General features: G+C 43.2%; 1 protein-coding gene across 2 annotated transcripts in view; it reads left to right on the top strand.

Moving 5' to 3' along the window:
• The first annotated feature begins 6,123 nt into the window (after positions 1–6,123).
• PTPRA (protein tyrosine phosphatase receptor type A) overlaps positions 6,124–19,045 on the top strand; it is a 175,028-nt gene continuing 162,106 nt past the window's right edge. For both annotated transcript variants that reach the window (XM_075855851.1, XM_075855841.1), the window contains exon 1: positions 6,124–6,564. The gene's annotated coding sequence lies outside the window, so the exon portion shown is untranslated. The remainder of the gene's footprint in view (positions 6,565–19,045) is intronic.

The raw sequence follows: 19,045 nt of genomic DNA, 5'->3' as shown, positions 1-19,045 counted from the left end.
CACATCCTGCGTCTCCATGTGGTCCCTGTCAATATTGTTTCTGACAGAGGGGTACAATTTGTTTCATTGTTTTGGAGAGCCTTCTGTAAAAAGTTGGAGATTGATCTGTCCTTCTCCTCTGCCTTCCATCCTGAAACTAATGGCCAAACTGAGAGGACTAATCAGTCTCTAGAACAATATTTAAGGTGTTTTATCTCTGACTGTCAATATGATTGGGTCTCATTCATTCCCCTCGCCGAATTTTCCCTTAATAACCGGGTCAGTAACTCGTCAGGGGTCTCCCCCTTTTTCTGTAATTTTGGGTTTAATCCACGGTTCTCCTCCGTTTCACCTGGTAGTTCCAACAATCCCGAGGTAGATGTCGTTCATCGGGAACTGTGCACAGTGTGGGCCCAGGTTCAGAAGAACCTAGAGGAGTCCCAGAGCATACAAAAGACTCAGGCAGATAGAAGACGTTCTGCTAACCCCTTGTTTGTGGTCGGGGATCTGGTGTGGCTATCGTCAAAAAAATTTCGCCTTAAAGTCCCGTCCAAGAAGTTTGCTCCCCGGTTTATAGGGCCATACAAAGTCATTGAAGTCCTTAACCCTGTCTCCTTCCGACTGGAGTTGCCCCCGTCTTTTCGAGTACACAACGTGTTTCATGCCTCCCTCCTTAAACACTGCTCCCCGTCCTTGGCTCCCTCGAGGAAACCTCCGGTCCCTGTTCTCACCCCTGAGGGGGCAGAATTCGAGGTGGCCAAGATTGTGGACAGCAGGATGGTCCAAGGCTCCCTCCAGTACCTCGTCCATTGGAGGGGATACGGGCCTGAGGAGAGGACTTGGGTACCCGCCCGGGATGTTCACGCTGGGGTATTGCTCAGGAGGTTCCACCTTCGTTTCCCCAATAAACCAGGTCCACCTAGAAAGGGTCCGGTGGCCCCTCATAAAAGGGGGGGGTACTGTAAAGGATCTGCCAGACACAACTTCTGTGTCGACGCCCATAGGTAATCAGTCTGCACCTGCTTCTATGTCTGTGAGACTGACTCCATCTTCCACCACTCAGGATGGCAGGCTTAGGAGTGGGAGAGCCTATCACAGCCTGGCCAGACGGAGCTAGCTGCCGCCCTCTGTCTATTTATACCTGCCTTTCCTGTTCCTCCTTTGCTTGTGATTCTTCTCTGTTGGTTTCCTGGCCCTGCTGCAGCTTCTTGAACTACTGATCCTCTGCTTGTGATTGACCTTGGCTTTTCTGACTACTCTTCTGCTCTGCGTTTTTGTACCTCGCTCATCTCCTGCTTTGACTCGGCTCGTTCACCACTCTTGTTGCTCACGGTGTTCCCGTGGGCAACTTCCCCATTTCCCTGGCTTCTTTGTACCCTTGTCTGTTTGTCTGTCGTGCACCTATTGAGTGTAGGGACCGTCGCCCAGTTGTACCCCGTCGCCTAGGGCGGGTCGTTGCAAGTAGGCAGGGACTGAGTGGCGGGTAGATTAGGGCTCACTTGTCTGTTTCCCTACCCCGACATTACAGTAGTATTGTTATAGTAATGTAGTATTATTATAGTAATGTAGTTTTATTATAGTAATGTAGTTTTGTTATAGTAATGTAGTATTATAGTAATGTAGTATTATAGTAATGTAGTATTGTTATAGTAATGTAGTATTATAGTAATGTAGTATTATAGTAATGTAGTGTTATAGTAATGTAGTATTATAGTAATGTAGTGTTATAGTAATGTAGTATTATAGTAATGTAGTATTATAGTAATGTAGTATTGTTATAGTAATGTAGTATTATAGTAATGTAGTATTATAGTAATGTAGTGTTATAGTAATGTAGTATTATAGTAATGTAGTATTGTTATAGTAATGTAGTATTATAGTAATGTAGTATTATAGTAATGTAGTGTTATAGTAATGTAGTATTATAGTAATGTAGTGTTATAGTAATGTAGTATTATAGTAATGTAGTGTTATAGTAATGTAGTATTATAGTAATGTAGTATTATAGTAATGTAGTATTGTTATAGTAATGTAGTATTATAGTAATGTAGTGTTATAGTAATGTAGTATTATAGTAATGTAGTATTATAGTAATGTAGTATTATAGTAATGTAGTATTATAGTAATGTAGTATTATAGTAATGTAGTATTCTAGTAATGTAGTGTTATAGTAATGTAGTATTATAGTACTGTAGTGTTATAGTAATGTAGTATTATAGTAATGTAGTATTATAGTAATGTAGTATTGCTATAATAGTTCAAATAATTAATTGATTAACAATAATTTTGTATTAAATTTGAACGTAATGCGGCCTGTCAACTTCACATATTTTGTATGTGCGGCCCATTTACCCGGCCGAGTATGAGACCCCTGGTCTAAACAATGAGTGCCATACAGAGCCCAGATAAGTAATTTTTACATTTTCCTGGGACGGTATGGCAGTGTAAATTTAAGCGTTACTAAGGCAAGGCTAATTGAAAAATGTACTGTGGTGCTGCACTTCCTCGCTCTGAAACATGCAAAATATATAATATACTAATGCATTGTATCCACATCTGTGCACATTAACCCCTTCGCGCTCAGCTCAGTAATAATACTGACCTGAGTTAACACGGCGCCATCTTTCCCCGGCGCGTGTTTGAGCTATGATACCTGCAGGCTATCACATCTTAGTGTGCAGGGACCGATCGCGGTGGTCCCCGCCGATTAACCCCTTAGTAGCCGCGTTCAATAGCGATCGCGGCTTCTTAGGGGTTAAGCCACAATCGACGGCCCGCTACACGATAGCGGGCCGCGATGGCTACTATGGCAACCAGAGTACTAACAATGGACTCTGGCTACGCCATCGACGGAAGCCTAGTGGGTCCTGACAAAGTCAGGACCCACTATGCTTGCTGTCAGAGAACAGCTGACAGCTCTAATACACTGCACTACGTATGTAGTGCAGTGTATTAGAATAGCGATCAGAGCCTCCTCTCCTGCCCTCATGTCCCCTAGTGGGACAAAGTAAAAAAAGTGTAAAAAAGTAAAAAAAAGTTGTGTAAAAATAAGAAAATAAAAGTTTTAAGAGTAATAAAAGTAAAAGTCCCCCTTTTTCCCTTATCAGTCCTTTATTATTAATAAAAATATATAAATAAACAAATAAACTATACATAATTGGTATCGCCGCGTCCGTAACGGCCTGAACTACAAAATTATTTCATTATTTATCCCGCACTGTGAACGCCGTAAAAGAAAATAATAATAAACCGAACCACAATAACAATTGTTTGGTCACTTCACCTCCCAAAAAATGGAATAAAAAGAGATAAAAAAGTCGCATGTACCGAAAAATGGTCCTGATTGAAGCTACAGTTCGTTACGCAAAAAATAAGTCCTGGCACGGCTTTCCTGATGGAAAAATAAAACAGTTCTGGCTCTTAGAATAAGGCAACACAAAAAGTAAATGATTGTTTACAAAATGTATTTTATTGTGCAAAACGCCATAAGACATAAAAAAAAACTATAAACATCTGGTATCGCCGTAATCGTATCGCCCCGCAGAATAAAGTGAATATGTCATTTATAGCGCACGGTGAACGCTGTAAAAAAAATAGAATAAAAAATCAATAGTAGAATTGCTGTTTATTAGTCACCACGCCACCTAAAAATAGAATAAAAACTGATCAAAAAGTCGCATGCACCCCAAGAAAACTACAATGGATTCCTCAAGGGGTCTAGTTTCCAAAATGGGGTCACTTTTGGGGGGTTTCCACTGTTTTGGCACCACAAGACCTCTTCAAACCGGACATGGTGCCTAATAAATTAAATTAAATTAATTAAATTTCACCTCTACTTTGCTCTAAATTCCTGTGAAACACCTAAAGGGTTAATAAATTTCTAAATGCTGTTGTGAATACTTTGAGGGGTCTAGTTTCTAAAATTGGGTGTTTGATAGGGGTTTCTAATATATGGGCCCCTCAAAGCAACTTCAGAACTGAACTGGAATCTAAAAAATAAATAAAAATTTAGGCAATACTTCGCTTCTTACATTATACTGATAATGAGCCGTGCCCACCCCGAGATGACCCCAGTTTTGACCGTTTGTATAAACGGAGACCCCTATTAGACCGTTTCAGTGCCCGGTTTTCCCAGCATTCACCCCCGAGAAGTGTATTTCTATAGATGAATCCCTGGTATATTTTAAAGGGAGGGTTCAATTCCACCAGTACCTGCCGGGTAAGAGGGCAAGGTATGGCGTGAAGATGTATAAGCTGCGAGAGTGCATCAGGGTATACTTACAGGTTTAGGATATATGAAGGGAAGGACACCAGTATTCAGCCCCCAGAATGCCCCCCCCTTACTGGGAGTTAATACAAAAATTGTGTGGGATTTGGTGCACCCACTGCTGGACCAGGGTCACCACCTCTACCTGGATAATTTTTATACCAGCGTCCCACTCTTCAACTGCCTCGCTCCCAGAAGTCCTGCGGCATGCGGCACTGCTAGAAGAAACCTGAGAGGCCTCCCTACGACTCTGCTTGGGCAAACACTCAGAAGGGGTGAGAGCAGGGCACAATCTAGCAGCAACATATTGTGTGTCAAGTACAAGACCAGGGAGATGCCACACCAGTACCCATGTACCAGGACAAGGTACCAGTACAGCCGGCGCTGATGAGGTTAGGCGAGATGAGCTGTTAGAGGGGGTCGCCCCCCTCTTTCTCATGATTTAAATGCTGCGTTCCATACTTCCCCTACCCGACTTTGGCGTATGGATACGTGAAATGTCGGGAAGGGGTTAATACCATTTGATTGGTTGCAGCGATCACATGGGATGAAACGTCATCCCAGGAGACCGGCCTGGATGAAGAAACACAGAATTTTGGGTAAGTACAAGATTTTTTTTTTCTTTCAGAGTTTTGATTTTTACGGTGAAATTTTAGCTTTTCTGCCGCCAAAAAAAATGCAACATCTGCTATCCGTTACGGTTTTTACCTTCCCATTGAATTGAATCCGCAGTATTTACGCTACGTGGGAATTCATTAAATGGAAAGCACAGCACCCTCCATGTAAGCAGCGTAAATGGATCCTAAAGGCTGAGCGCTCCGCCCTGCCCGTCACGGCTCCGCCCTCATCTTCACTTTAGACCAGGGACCAATATCCAGGAGCAGGATATAAACCTATTGAAACGCTCCGTCCATGAGAACGATAATAATCAGTAAGTCCCTGTTCACATCTGCGTTCGGCATTCTGTTGTTCTGCTCCGTCAAAAGAACGAAAATGCCGGAAGCGCAGGTTTTGTTGAACATCGGAGACAAGCGGCGCCCGGCGGAACTCTTTGACTTTAAAATGATAAAACTCAAATAAAATTCTCCTGGAACATTCCGCTAGAGATGACAAGAAGTAGCGAGCGCAAACATTTTTTTAAACGTATCACGTAAATGCGTCCGTCCCTCCTGCGCAATAGCGTACAGCATCGTCAATGTGGCGACACGTCTATGATTGGTGTGACGTGGTGCGTACGGCCGGAGAATACACAACGTTTTCTGTGCTGCCAGCTGTAAAAGGGGGGCACCTGTAGATGCCATTGGTGCCAGGGGGTGTGATAATCCCCTCATACACATCTCAAGGCCTCCTGAACTGTAAAATACAACAGAATAGACTGGATCCTCTGTGGAGCTGCGTGGAGGAAACAATGTCCTGATTGTGACAGGATGCGGGGCTCTTGTAATGTGTGGGAGTGCAGCTGTGGACGGGGGCGTGTCCGACAAGTGATTGACAGGCCGCGCAGCTGGAGGGGGCGTGGTTAGGGAGTGTCTGGCCGGCTGTGTTGCGGAGAGGGGGCGTGGTCAGAGAGTGACGGGACAGCAGTGTTACGGAGAAGGGGTGTGGTCAGGGATTGACGGACGGCTGTGTTGCACAGTAGGGGTGTGGTCATGGGCTTGCTGGCCGGCAGTGTTCATGAGAAGGGGTGTGGTCAGGTATTGCCTAGGCGCGGTGTTGCTCAGAAGGGGCGTTGTCGGGGAGTGACCTTGCGGTATTATAACTTTTAAGGGGCGTGGTCAAGGAGTGACTTGACGGCAGTGTTACTGAAAGGGGGAGTGCTTGTCTGAGCCCCGGGCGTAGAGAAGGCGTGGCGGGAGGGAGTGATTGACAGGCGCTGCTCCCAGGTTCTGGCACTGCTGTGTGCACGGTTGGTTTGCTGCTTCCCTCTCTGTGCACAAGCATCATGGCGGATCACACAGGGCTGTAGCAAGCACACCCTCCTGCATACCCCCTTCCCACCCTACGGGCCCTAGAGGGGGCACAGGGCCACAATGAGGCTGCATTAACTCCTTGTCCTGCCAGGATTCGGGTGTTGCTGCCTCTCACCCCCCCGCTGTTGGATTTTTAACATCTGGGACGAGGTCTCACACCACCTGGAGAGAGAAAAACAAGCTGTCCCTGGATCCCCGCACTAGATCACTGGATCCCTGCACTAGGTCACTGGATCCCTGCACCCTTTCCTTGTATTGGATTGCTGCACTAGGTCGCTCGATCCCATCCTCACGATACTGGATCGTTTGCGCCGGATTCCCTGCTGCAGATCACCGGATCCCTGGAGGGTGAGCAGCAGATCGCCTACATTTCTATATCTTCTATTTTGCCCATCCCCTTGTTTATCCCTCAGGGACCCATGTCATGTAACTGTTGGGGGTGTCTGGAGATATTGGGGTGATGGGTGTGGGGGCTCTTTAAACTTCTGCTATGTGCTGCATTGCATATATGACAATGTAGAGGATGTCTGTATGACAGCAGATGTATCTATCCTAAGTGCTCATGTTGCTCTGTGCTGCTGGGAGGTTCCACTTGGGATGCGGCATGTCAACAAGCGAGACCCATCTCACCCCCCAGGACCAGGCCTGGGATCTGTTAACCCCGTCCCTGCCTGCGCCGTCTCACTCTTTCCTATTCTGTTTGCCGATCCCCGGGGTCATTTGGCAGAGACGCCCTGTTTTCAGTCTGTACATTTGTTCCTTTACTTCACATTCTTTTTTTATTTTTTTTATTTAATTTTTTTATTACATAAACTGTTTCATGCGGCGGCGGCGGCGCCGTCCATAAAATGTTAAAGGCCACTTCCCGGAAGAGAGGACGGGTGGCGATGCCGGCCGTCACGATCATGTCCTTTTTAATACCCAATATTTATACGGCGACAATCTTTCCGAAGCTCCAAAATTACGCGGAGCTTACAATCTAAAGCTGTCCATACATATTAGATCCCCCGTCAGCAGATCCTGGACATAATTGGCATAAATAAATTTTCGAAAAAACCCTAATCTGTTTAGACGGCCCGTGCCTGTCAATACGGTGATGGCTGCCGTCTCTCTGGTGTCTCTCTTGTGTATAGGAACGGCTAAATAAATCGTAATGTAGATTCACGCGGCCGTATCCTCCCTCCACGTTCCATTTCTCACAAACCGCTGGGTGACCATTAACATGGCGGACACTTATAGATTCCACAGGGGCAGCAATTTATCCCCATCTCACATATCTGTGGGGAAATCGGTCAATTAGCCAATCAGCGTTCTAGGAAAGTCCAGGACTGGCATCGAAAGAGGGATCTGATCATAAGAGCTTACAATCTACAGACTTGTTCGTGTCTGGAGTCTACAGGTCGACGTGTCAATCTCGATCGTTTGCATATGCTAATGCTCGTTATCGGTAGTGGCGCCGTATTAATCGGGGTTCCCTATAATCTTGAATAGCAAATCTGCTTGTAGTGAGATTTCCCCCTTTAGAAGCCTGGAAAAGCTGGGTGACAGCCCTTATGGGGCTGTAATGGCGGCTTTGAGAGGACTTTTTCGTATATCTTTTACGTGCGTTTTATCACCGTTCACCACAATAGTATTACAATATCCGCAAAGGAAGTGAAAGAATACTCGACGTTTTGAGGGATGAATTCCGATTCTTAGATTTACCACGATGAGTCACTGAGGTGAGAAAACCCAAAATATGTTAGAGGTTTATGACAATTAATGGCTTCCGCCAAATCTATGATCCGCTATGAAGGTCTGAACCTCGAAGGCTAAACCTGTGGATCTCCGGCTGTTGCTAGACAACCTCCCATCGGGCTGTGGTTGTCATGGCATGATGGGAGTTGTAGGTTTGGAGCAGCCGGAGACTTCTTCAGGTTGAAATGCTAAGATGTCCGATACCTTTAACTCCGCCCCCGTAAATGGCTGCCTGTATGGAGTAATGTGAGGCGACTATCTCCCGCTCCTTGCTATAATAATTGCGTTCATTTGCATAGATGGCTCCGCCCGGTTCGGTGACATCACTGTGTAATTTACGCAACGAATCTCCTGTGTGAAAACAATCTGAAAGTGTTGCCGTTAGCAACCGGACTGAGACCACGTTTCATTTTCACCACAGCGGTTTAGAAAATTAATGTGGAACTCTGGTTGCTACGGGCAACAAGAACGCTTTTTCTCGGGTGAACGATTTGATACATGGGCCCGATTTTCCAGGGTGCTTGTATCGTTTTAAGATCGGAGCTACGTGGCCGCTTTGGCCTGTAGAGCGCCATTCCAGAATAATTTGTGATGCTGCGGACGGCGGAGGTCACTATTTCACAAAGTCCCTAACTAACCCTAAATGTTCGGGTAATTTTCTCTTCAGGAGCCTGGAATAGCTGGGTGACGGCCCTTGGAATGGTGGCCTCGAATCTCGATGATTTCTTTCTACGGTAGCTACCATCTTGTATACGTTTTTTTGTGACTGCAGGCTATGCTCTTGGGTTCCATCCTGTCCAACATTGGCCCCATAGAAACCTACAGGAATAGCGTCCGGCTACGTTCTGTCAGATCTTTCATACGATGGATACCCACGGCGCCTGACGAGCCCTATTGACTTGTAATGGGGTCTATCCTGTCTGGCGCGGTTCTTGTCATTTGCTGGGAAAAATAGCGCTGCACGCTGGGCTGGTTTTTTCTGTCAAAAACGATTGAATTTGTATTGGCGGCTCCGACGCAGATGTGATCAGTGCCTAATAAGTGGTTTTTTTTCCCCTGATCGTATCTTTATAAAGTACCGTAAACATGTGACCAGAGCCTCGGTAAGGTATAAAATTGCGCCGTGGTTTAACCTGTTGCACATGGCGTGACGTAAGTCGTCTTCGTACACCCAGCGTTATGTGGGCAGGGGAGTCGCGGTCTTTGCTCCCTCGGGCACAAGCATCGGTTGTAATTGGTCATGATATCCTGTCCTCGTTTATCAAAACGGTCTAAACTCTAATGTTCCATTCACAAGCTGCAAATGAGGTGTTAGAACCCTATCCAAATTGCAACGCGTGAATAATAAATCCGCACTATTTTCCGCAGTAAAAAACGCGTGAAATGCTGCATTTGTTTCCCGCAGCGGATTGTCTGCTAGTTGATGCGTAAACGCTGCATACATTTTCTGCAGCAAATCCGTTACATGTGGACAAGCCATAAGGGTAAGGCTGACAGCCGCCACAGGACACTATTTTGGCGCGGCTGTCAAATTGCTTGTTAATGGCCATGCGTTGTTTTTGCGGGTGAAACCGCTGTATGGCTGCAAAATCGTGCGGCCATTAACTAGCAAATTGACTGCCGCACCGACCAAGGTGTCGGCGGGGCACGTTGCGTCTGCGTCAATGCCACTCAATCGTCCGTAATCCTAAAACTAGACATGTTGCGCATAGCAACCAATCAGAGCGCATCTTTCATTTCTTAAATGGCTCTAGAAAAATGAAAGCTGAGCTGTGATTGGTTGCTATGGGCAACAAGGCCCATTTTTGATAAATGAGGCCCAGATCGTATTTACTTTGCCGCTCGTTTTCTAGGGTCGTTGCTATGTTTTAGATACGTTTCGGTTCAGGAGAAGAGATGAATAATCGATTCCTTTGTGGTATAATCAGGAGGAAGAGTCAGCTGGAAATGAGTCACCGCAGTCTTCTGATGTAAGACTTACATTCCGGCCGTTGGTTAACCTGCGGTCCTCGCTGCAAAGCGTTGTGAGAGTTGTAGTTTCACAATAAGGTGCTGCTTCTCCATAGGGAATGTGTAGAAATACAAGCTGCGGCTGTGGGACTACTACTCCCAGCATCCCCTCACAGGCTTATTAGGTAGCATACTAGGTTGGGACTAGATGGTAAACTGTTACGGCGTGAACGGCTGCAATGGTCTATGGTTTGGCAACAGGTTGTCCCACTGCTATTGACGCTACAGAGATTGTTACCATAGTAACCGTAGAATAGGCGGTATTGCCCATAGCAACCGTGTGTATTTATAGCAGTGAATGGTTGCTATGGGCCAGAGAAAACAAGCCGATCAATGTTGTCAGTCATTTTTAGATTTGTGTAGAAGTCCAAGGGGGGATGGAGAGGGGACGTGGTACTCGATCAGAATCCATAATGCATCAGCGCGTGGCTTATAAACAGGATGCGCCTTACACGACCGCCGGCTCCTCGGACATCTTGATGACTTTTTTTTGGGGAGAATATAAAACTGACCATAGATTATTCCCAGCGGATTCCTCGGAATATAATACTTCTCACAGCTGAGGGTTTGTTACCATAATCTAGACAATCCTCTGTGAGATCTATACAGCAGCAGCGCAAATCTCTCTCCTTTGCCCTTATAGTTTGCTACAGTGTGTCAGTGCCGGTAAAATGTCTAGTATGGATATTGGGCCTTATTTACACGAGCGTAGTTCACGTCCGTGAAAATCACGCGCGTCGCACGGACCTATGTTAGTCAATGGGGCCATTCAGACATTCCGGGATTTTCACGCAGCGTGAGTCCGCTGCGTAAAACTGACGACATGTCCTATACTTGGGCTTTTTTCGCGCATCACGCACCCATTGAAGTCAATGGGTGCGTGAAAATCTCGCACAGCACACCGAAGCACTTCCGTGTGTCGCGTGTGATTCGCGCTACAGTTGTTAAATGAAGGGAAAAAAAACGCACCACATTCATTGCAGTTTCTAAGCATCGAAACCGCGTGTCATAAAGATGGCATATGCGTGAAAACCACGCACCAAACACATACGACACACGGAACTGCAATGCGCAAAAAAAAGCTGCGTTTTTTTGCGCGTGCAAAACACACATGCTCGTGTGAATTTCGCCTAATTGTAGCAAGCCCTCCGCTGTGATTACTATAAGGCCGGGTTCCCACGTAGCGTAAATGCTGCAGAATTTCCGCAACGGAATTCTGTGCGGAAATTCTGCAGAGTTTACTGTAGCAGCAAAGTGGATGAGATTTAGAAAATCTCATGCCCACGCTGCGGGAAAAAAACGCAGCGTAAATTTAAATCCGCAGCATGTCAATTTATGCTGCGTTTTCGTTGCTTTTCTGTTGCGCAACAGAAAGCCAAGTGTTGCGACATTTGCGGCGGAATCGCAGCGATTCTACCGCTAAAATCGTAACTCGGGGGGGGGGAATCAATTCATACTTACCCAGAACTCCCTGCAGTCTGGCCTCCTGGGATGACGTTTTATCCCACGTGACCGCTGCAGCCAATCACAGGCCTGCAATGTCATCTTAGGAGGCCGGACTACGCACAGAAGAGGGAGGGGGTGAGTATAAACTTTTTTTTTTTTGTCTTTCAGCGCTGCTTTCCACTGCGGGGATTCTGCACGAAAAACCGCACCATAATGTGATGCGGTTTTACGGATGGAATGTGCTGCGGGTTCCCGGTTGGATACGCTGCATAGTTTTTACGCAGCGTATCCGACCTGTGGAAACCCGACCTAAAGCCCCACGCACACGACCGTAATTACGGATGAAATTGCGGACCCATTCATTACTTTAGGCCACGGACACCTTTCCGTATATTTACCGGTGTGTGTGTGTGTGTGTGTCCCGGTCCGTAGAAATGATCTGCAAAATATAGAACATGTCCTATTCGTGTCCGCAATGTGCGCCCGTACCCAATAGGATTGCCCAGAAACTAACGATTATAATAATTGGCCAGAGTAAGGAGACCTTTAAGGGGTTGTCTTATCTAGACAACTGGTCGTCATAGGGGGGGGGGTCCACCCACATGGTATGAGCCGGATTGGACAGCCGCTCTGGCGGATTCGAGCTTTCCATGTATTACATCCCAATGGCCGCCATGTAATGCTACATAAGCGACTGCTGCAAGAGACGTGTCTGGCTGTCTGCGGCTTCTTCCGACAAAATTGGCTGTTCTGCCAGGGGTGACGAGCACCGGACCCGTGACGATCGGCTGATCGCCGCCGCCGATCCTATCTGCTGAGGCCACTCCTTTTAGTTACATAAAACGGATAAACCCCTTTACGGAGAACCCAAAGAGAACCAAAAATGAAACCTCATGCTATAGTAGATCGTTCAGGTAACTGCGCGAAGTCGGCCGTCGTTGTGTCAATCAATCTTCTCTTTTCAGGATTTTTCACCACTTTTGTAGGAAGTAAAAAACACAAATTCTACGCCCGTCTCGCCCCAAATTGAGGAACTGCTGTCTATGAAATGAGAACCTTTGATAATGCAGCGTCCGGTCGTGTTTCCCCTGCCTACAATTATTAGTGGGGACGTCCCCGGACTGTCATTAGTTTAGTGCGTTTCTCTAGGGTATTGATTTTGGCCTTTTCTGTTTTGTGACGCTGAACGGGAGAAAACCGAGATCAGGGATAGGCAAAATGTTTTCTGCTATGGCTGATAACTGGGAACAATAGATGGCATTTAACTGCCCAGCACAAGGAGATGATGATCCGTTCGTATGGACGGCCTTCGCTCTCTTTCGATCCCTCTGTTTCTTATCTCACATGCTCTCTGACTTTCAGGCTGAACGGCAGCTGATTGGCATTGAGTATAATATTATCTGGGTTTGCATACAATGTGTTTTTTACTTTCTCGGATCCTTTCCAGGAAGAAAACCGATCAGAATAGATGTTCATAATGATAATAAAATTGCTCAAAAATTAACCATACAAATTCCTGTGATGGTCCAAGTATTGTCACATCCCTTCCCCCACTCGGGGAGATCTCCTTGTCTATCCCTGTATGAATACCATTTACCCAGAAGTCATCTGCAATTTGTTCCACTGACAGTCGTGTGGTCCCCCCCCCCTCATTTCCGATATACTTTGTTTCAATCTCTGCTTGCTTTCAGTGAATGGGAACATTCTTATTTACATCTAGGGTCTGAGGTATTGGCGTCATTGCTTCCTTTTACATGACTGATACAAACATTGACTGACAGACCTCATTGACTTATATTGGGGTCCGCCGTTATCCTACAGTGATACTCCTGCTGCCAAAGATGACGTTTGTAGAATACAACCCTAAAGGACATGGTTTTGGCCTTCGTCGGGTTAATAGAGCCCTATGGATATGTGTTTTCCGGGAGCTTTTCCCAGCACGCACACTAAGCGAACATCACTATCGTGATGTGAGAAGAACCTTATACAAGTCTTCAGCCTGTTCCAATTCAATAACGGCAAGCTGAGGTCTTGAAAATGGATGAGGAATTTAAGCAAAAAGTATATTCGGAAGTTTCAGAAGTGGAAAACCTTCTCCTGACATCTGTTTAATAAATATTTGAAATAACTATTCTAGAGCATCTTTTTAGACCTTTTATGTTGTGGCATTCCTCTGTTATTCCTATTGGAAATTTATGAATTAATTGACAACTGGGTGCCATTAGTTGGGTGTGTTCCTACACTGAGAATGTCCAATCAGTGCTGACAGTGACTGTAGGGACACGCCCATTTGACAAGGGAATTGGTAACACCCTGTTGTAAATTTATTCTTAACTTTCTAGGAGGAATAACAGAGGAACAACACAATGCAGAGTTCTGAGAAAAGAGGCTCCAGAATTATTTAATGGGGAATACAAGTATTTAGTAAAACAGACCTGCCAGGAGAGGTGACGGGTCCTCATTCACATGGCTGGGAGTGTATTTCGTGTGCGGCTTTTCTACGCAGAAAATCTGCAGCATTTGCGTCTTGTGTGCAGGGGGGCTGCGAGCGGGGCGCTTAGTTGAGCGAGCACCAGGAACATTAGCGGAGAGGTGTCTGAAGAAGATGAGAGGTTCCAGAGGGCAACGTCTTTACAAGGAGACGACCTGTCAACCACAATAATGACCGCCCTTTTGGCTATTAGAATGCGAAACGCGTCTTTTTAAAGGAGAAAATTCCAAGAGCTGATTTTGCAGAGGATTCTAAAAAGAGTCAATGTATGGACTGCTGTGTATTCAGTCTCCTATGGTGTAACCAGGAGCGTTACTATGCCGGGGTCTCACTCCAATTCATTCACCGTCAAAGCCCATTCATTCCTACTGCTATAAATCATGGAGGATAAACACGAAGAGATGCTCCAATATAGTGAAGAAGTGGTACTGTGCGGGAGGCCACACACAAGATACCCACAATCACAGGGGCTCTATAGGACAGGACAGCGTCCCTACAGGGATTAAGTTGTGGTCATTGACATTACATGCAGAAGTAGTACTGTGCACGGATATATGCTGTAGTGTGTTATATATTACACTAGTAGAGAAGTAGTACTGTGCGCTGATCACATATACTGTAGTGTTATATATTACACTAGTAGAGAAGTAGTACTGTGCGCTGATCACATATACTGTAGTGTTATATATTATACTAGTAGAGAAGTAGTACTGTGCGCTGATCACATACTGTAGTGTTATATATTACACTAGTAGAGAAGTAGTACTGTGCGCTGATCACATATACTGCAGTGTTATATATTACACTAGTAGAGAAGTCGTACTGTGCGCTGATCACATATACTGTAGTGTTATATATTACACTAGTAGAGAAGTAGTACTGTGCGCTGATCACATATACTGTACTGTTATATATTACACTAGCAGAGAAGTAGTACTGTGCGCTGATCACATATACTGTAGTGTTATATATTACACTAGTAGAGAAGTAGTACTGTGCTCTGATCACATATACTGTAGTGTTATATATTACACTAGCAGAGAAGTAGTACTGTGCGCTGATCATATATACTGTAGTGTTATATATTACACTAGTAGAGAAGTAGTACTGTGCGCTGATCACATATACTGTAGTGTTATATATTACACTAGCAGAGAAGTAGTACTGTGCGCTGATCGTATATACTGTAGTGTTATATATTACACTAGTAGAGAAGTCGTACTGTGCGCTGATCACATATACTGTAGTGTTATATATTACACTAGTAGAGAAGTAGTACTGTGCGCTGATCACATATACTGTAGTGTTATATATTACACTAGTAGAGAAGTCGTACTGTGCGCTGATCACATATACTGTAGTGTTATATATTACACTAGTAGAGAAGTAGTACTGTGCGCTGATCACATATACTGTAGTGTTATATATTACACTAGTAGAGAAGTAGTACTGTGCGCTGATCACATATACTGTAGTGTTATATATTAGTCTAGTAGAGAAGTAGTACTGTGCGCTGATCACATATACTGTAGTGTTATATATTATACTAGTAGAGAAGTAGTACTGTGCGCTGATCACATATACTGTAGTGTTATATATTACACTGGTAGAGAAGTAGTACTGTGCGCTGATCACATATACTGTACTGTTATATATTACACTAGCAGAGAAGTAGTACTGTGCGCTGATCACATATACTGTAGTGTTATATATTACACTAGTAGAGAAGTAGTACTGTGCTCTGATCACATATACTGTAGTGTTATATATTACACTAGTAGAGAAGTAGTACTGTGCGCTGATCGCATATACTGTAGTGTTATATATTACACTAGCAGAGAAGTAGTACTGTGCGCTGATCATATATACTGTAGTGTTATATATTACACTAGTAGAGAAGTAGTACTGTGCGCTGATCACATATACTGTAGTGTTATATATTACACTAGCAGAGAAGTAGTACTGTGCACTGATCACATATACTGTAGTGTTATATATTACACTAGTAGAGAAGTAGTACTGTGCGCTGATCACATATACTGTAGTGTTATATATTACACTAGCAGAGAAGTAGTACTGTGCGCTGATCACATATACTGTAGTGTTATATATTACACTAGTAGAGAAGTAGTACTGTGCGCTGATCACATATACTGTAGTGTTATATATTAGTCTAGTAGAGAAGTAGTACTGTGCGCTGATCACATATACTGTAGTGTTATATATTACACTAGTAGAGAAGTAGTACTGTGCGCTGATCACATATACTGTAGTGTTATATATTACACTAGTAGAGAAGTAGTACTGTGCGCTGATCACATATACTGTACTGTTATATATTACACTAGTAGAGAAGTAGTACTGTGCGCTGATCGCATATACTGTAGTGTTATATATTACACTAGTAGAGAAGTAGTACTGTGCGCTGATCGCATATACTGTAGTGTTATATATTACACTAGTAGAGAAGTAGTACTGTGCGCTGATCACATATACTGTAGTGTTATATATTACACTGGTAGAGAAGTAGTACTGTGCGCTGATCACATATACTGTACTGTTATATATATTACACTAGTAGAGAAGTAGTACTGTGCGCTGATCACATACTGTAGTGTTATATATTACACTAGTAGAGAAGTAGTACTGTGCGCTGATCATATATACTGTAGTGTTATATATTACACTAGTAGAGAAGTAGTACTGTGCGCTGATCACATACTGTAGTGTTATATATTACACTAGTAGAGAAGTAGTACTGTGCGCTGATCACATATACTGTAGTGTTATATATTACACTAGTAGAGAAGTAGTACTGTGCGCTGATCATATATACTGTAGTGTTATATATTACACTAGTAGAGAAGTAGTACTGTGCGCTGATCACATATACTGTAGTGTTATATATTAGTCTAGTAGAGAAGTAGTACTGTGCGCTGATCACATATACTGTAGTGTTATATATTATACTAGTAGAGAAGTAGTACTGTGCGCTGATCACATATACTGTAGTGTTATATATTACACTAGTAGAGAAGTAGTACTGTGCGCTGATCACATATACTGTAGTGTTATATATTACACTAGTAGAGAAGTAGTACTGTGCGCTGATCACATATACTGTAGTGTTATATATTACACTAGTAGAGAAGTAGTACTGTGCGCTGATCATATATACTGTATTGTTATATATTACACTAGTAGAGAAGTAGTACTGTGCGCTGATCATATATACTGTAGTGTTATATATTATACTAGTAGAGAAGTAGTACTGTGCGCTGATCACATATACTGTAGTGTTATATATTACACTAGTAGAGAAGTAGTACTGTGCGCTGATCACATACTGTAGTGTTATATATATATATATTACACTAGTAGAGAAGTAGTACTGTGCGCTGATCACATATACTGTAGTGTTATATATTATACTAGTAGAGAAGTAGTACTGTGCGCTGATCACATATACTGTACTGTTATATATATTACACTAGTAGAGAAGTAGTACTGTGCGCTGATCACATACTGTAGTGTTATATATTACACTAGTAGAGAAGTAGTACTGTGCGCTGATCATATATACTGTAGTGTTATATATTACACTAGTAGAGAAGTAGTACTGTGCGCTGATCACATACTGTAGTGTTATATATTACACTAGTAGAGAAGTAGTACTGTGCGCTGATCACATATACTGTAGTGTTATATATTACACTAGTAGAGAAGTAGTACTGTGCGCTGATCACATATACTGTAGTGTTATATATTATACTAGTAGAGAAGTAGTACTGTGCGCTGATCACATATACTGTAGTGTTATATATTACACTAGTAGAGAAGTAGTACTGTGCGCTGATCACATATACTGTAGTGTTATATATTACACTAGTAGAGAAGTAGTACTGTGCGCTGATCACATATACTGTAGTGTTATATATTACACTAGTAGAGAAGTAGTACTGTGCGCTGATCATATATACTGTAGTGTTATATATTACACTAGTAGAGAAGTAGTACTGTGCGCTGATCACATATACTGTAGTGTTATATATTACACTAGTAGAGAAGTAGTACTGTGCGCTGATCACATATACTGTAGTGTTATATATTATACTAGTAGAGAAGTAGTACTGTGCGCTGATCACATATACTGTAGTGTTATATATTACACTAGTAGAGAAGTAGTACTGTGCGCTGATCACATATACTGTAGTGTTATATATTACACTAGTAGAGAAGTAGTACTGTGCGCTGATCATATATACTGTAGTGTTATATATTACACTAGTAGAGAAGTAGTACTGTGCGCTGATCACATATACTGTAGTGTTATATATTACACTAGTAGAGAGGTAGTACTGTGCGCTGATCACATATACTGTAGTGTTATATATTACACTAGTAGAGAAGTAGTACTGTGCACTGATCACATATACTGTAGTGTTATATATTACACTAGTAGAGAAGTAGTACTGTGCGCTGATCACATATACTGTAGTGTTATATATTACACTAGTAGAGAAGTAGTACTGTGCGCTGATCACATATACTGTAGTGTTATATATTACACTAGTAGAGAAGTAGTACTGTGCGCTGATCATATATACTGTAGTGTTATATATTACACTAGTAGAGAAGTAGTACTGTGCGCTGATCACATATACTGTAGTGTTATATATTACACTAGTAGAGAAGTAGTACTGTGCGCTGATCACATATACTGTAGTGTTATATATTACACTAGTAGAGAAGTAGTACTGTGCGCTGATCACATACTGTAGTGTTATATATTACACTAGTAGAGAAGTAGTACTGTGCGCTGATCACATATACTGTAGTGTTATATATTATACTAGTAGAGAAGTAGTACTGTGCGCTGATCACATACTGTAGTGTTATATATATATATTACACTAGTAGAGAAGTAGTACTGTGCGCTGATCACATATACTGTAGTGTTATATATTATACTAGTAGAGAAGTAGTACTGTGCGCTGATCACATATACTGTAGTGTTATATATTATACTAGTAGAGAAGTAGTACTGTGCGCTGATCACATATACTGTACTGTTATATATATTACACTAGTAGAGAAGTAGTACTGTGCGCTGATCACATACTGTAGTGTTATATATTACACTAG

The sequence above is a fragment of the Rhinoderma darwinii genome, chromosome 1 (genome assembly GCF_050947455.1).
Source record: "Rhinoderma darwinii isolate aRhiDar2 chromosome 1, aRhiDar2.hap1, whole genome shotgun sequence".
NCBI lineage: Eukaryota > Metazoa > Chordata > Amphibia > Anura > Rhinodermatidae > Rhinoderma > Rhinoderma darwinii.
The sequence above is the reverse complement of the archived record's forward strand: the minus strand, read 5'-3'. Positions and strand labels throughout refer to the sequence as shown.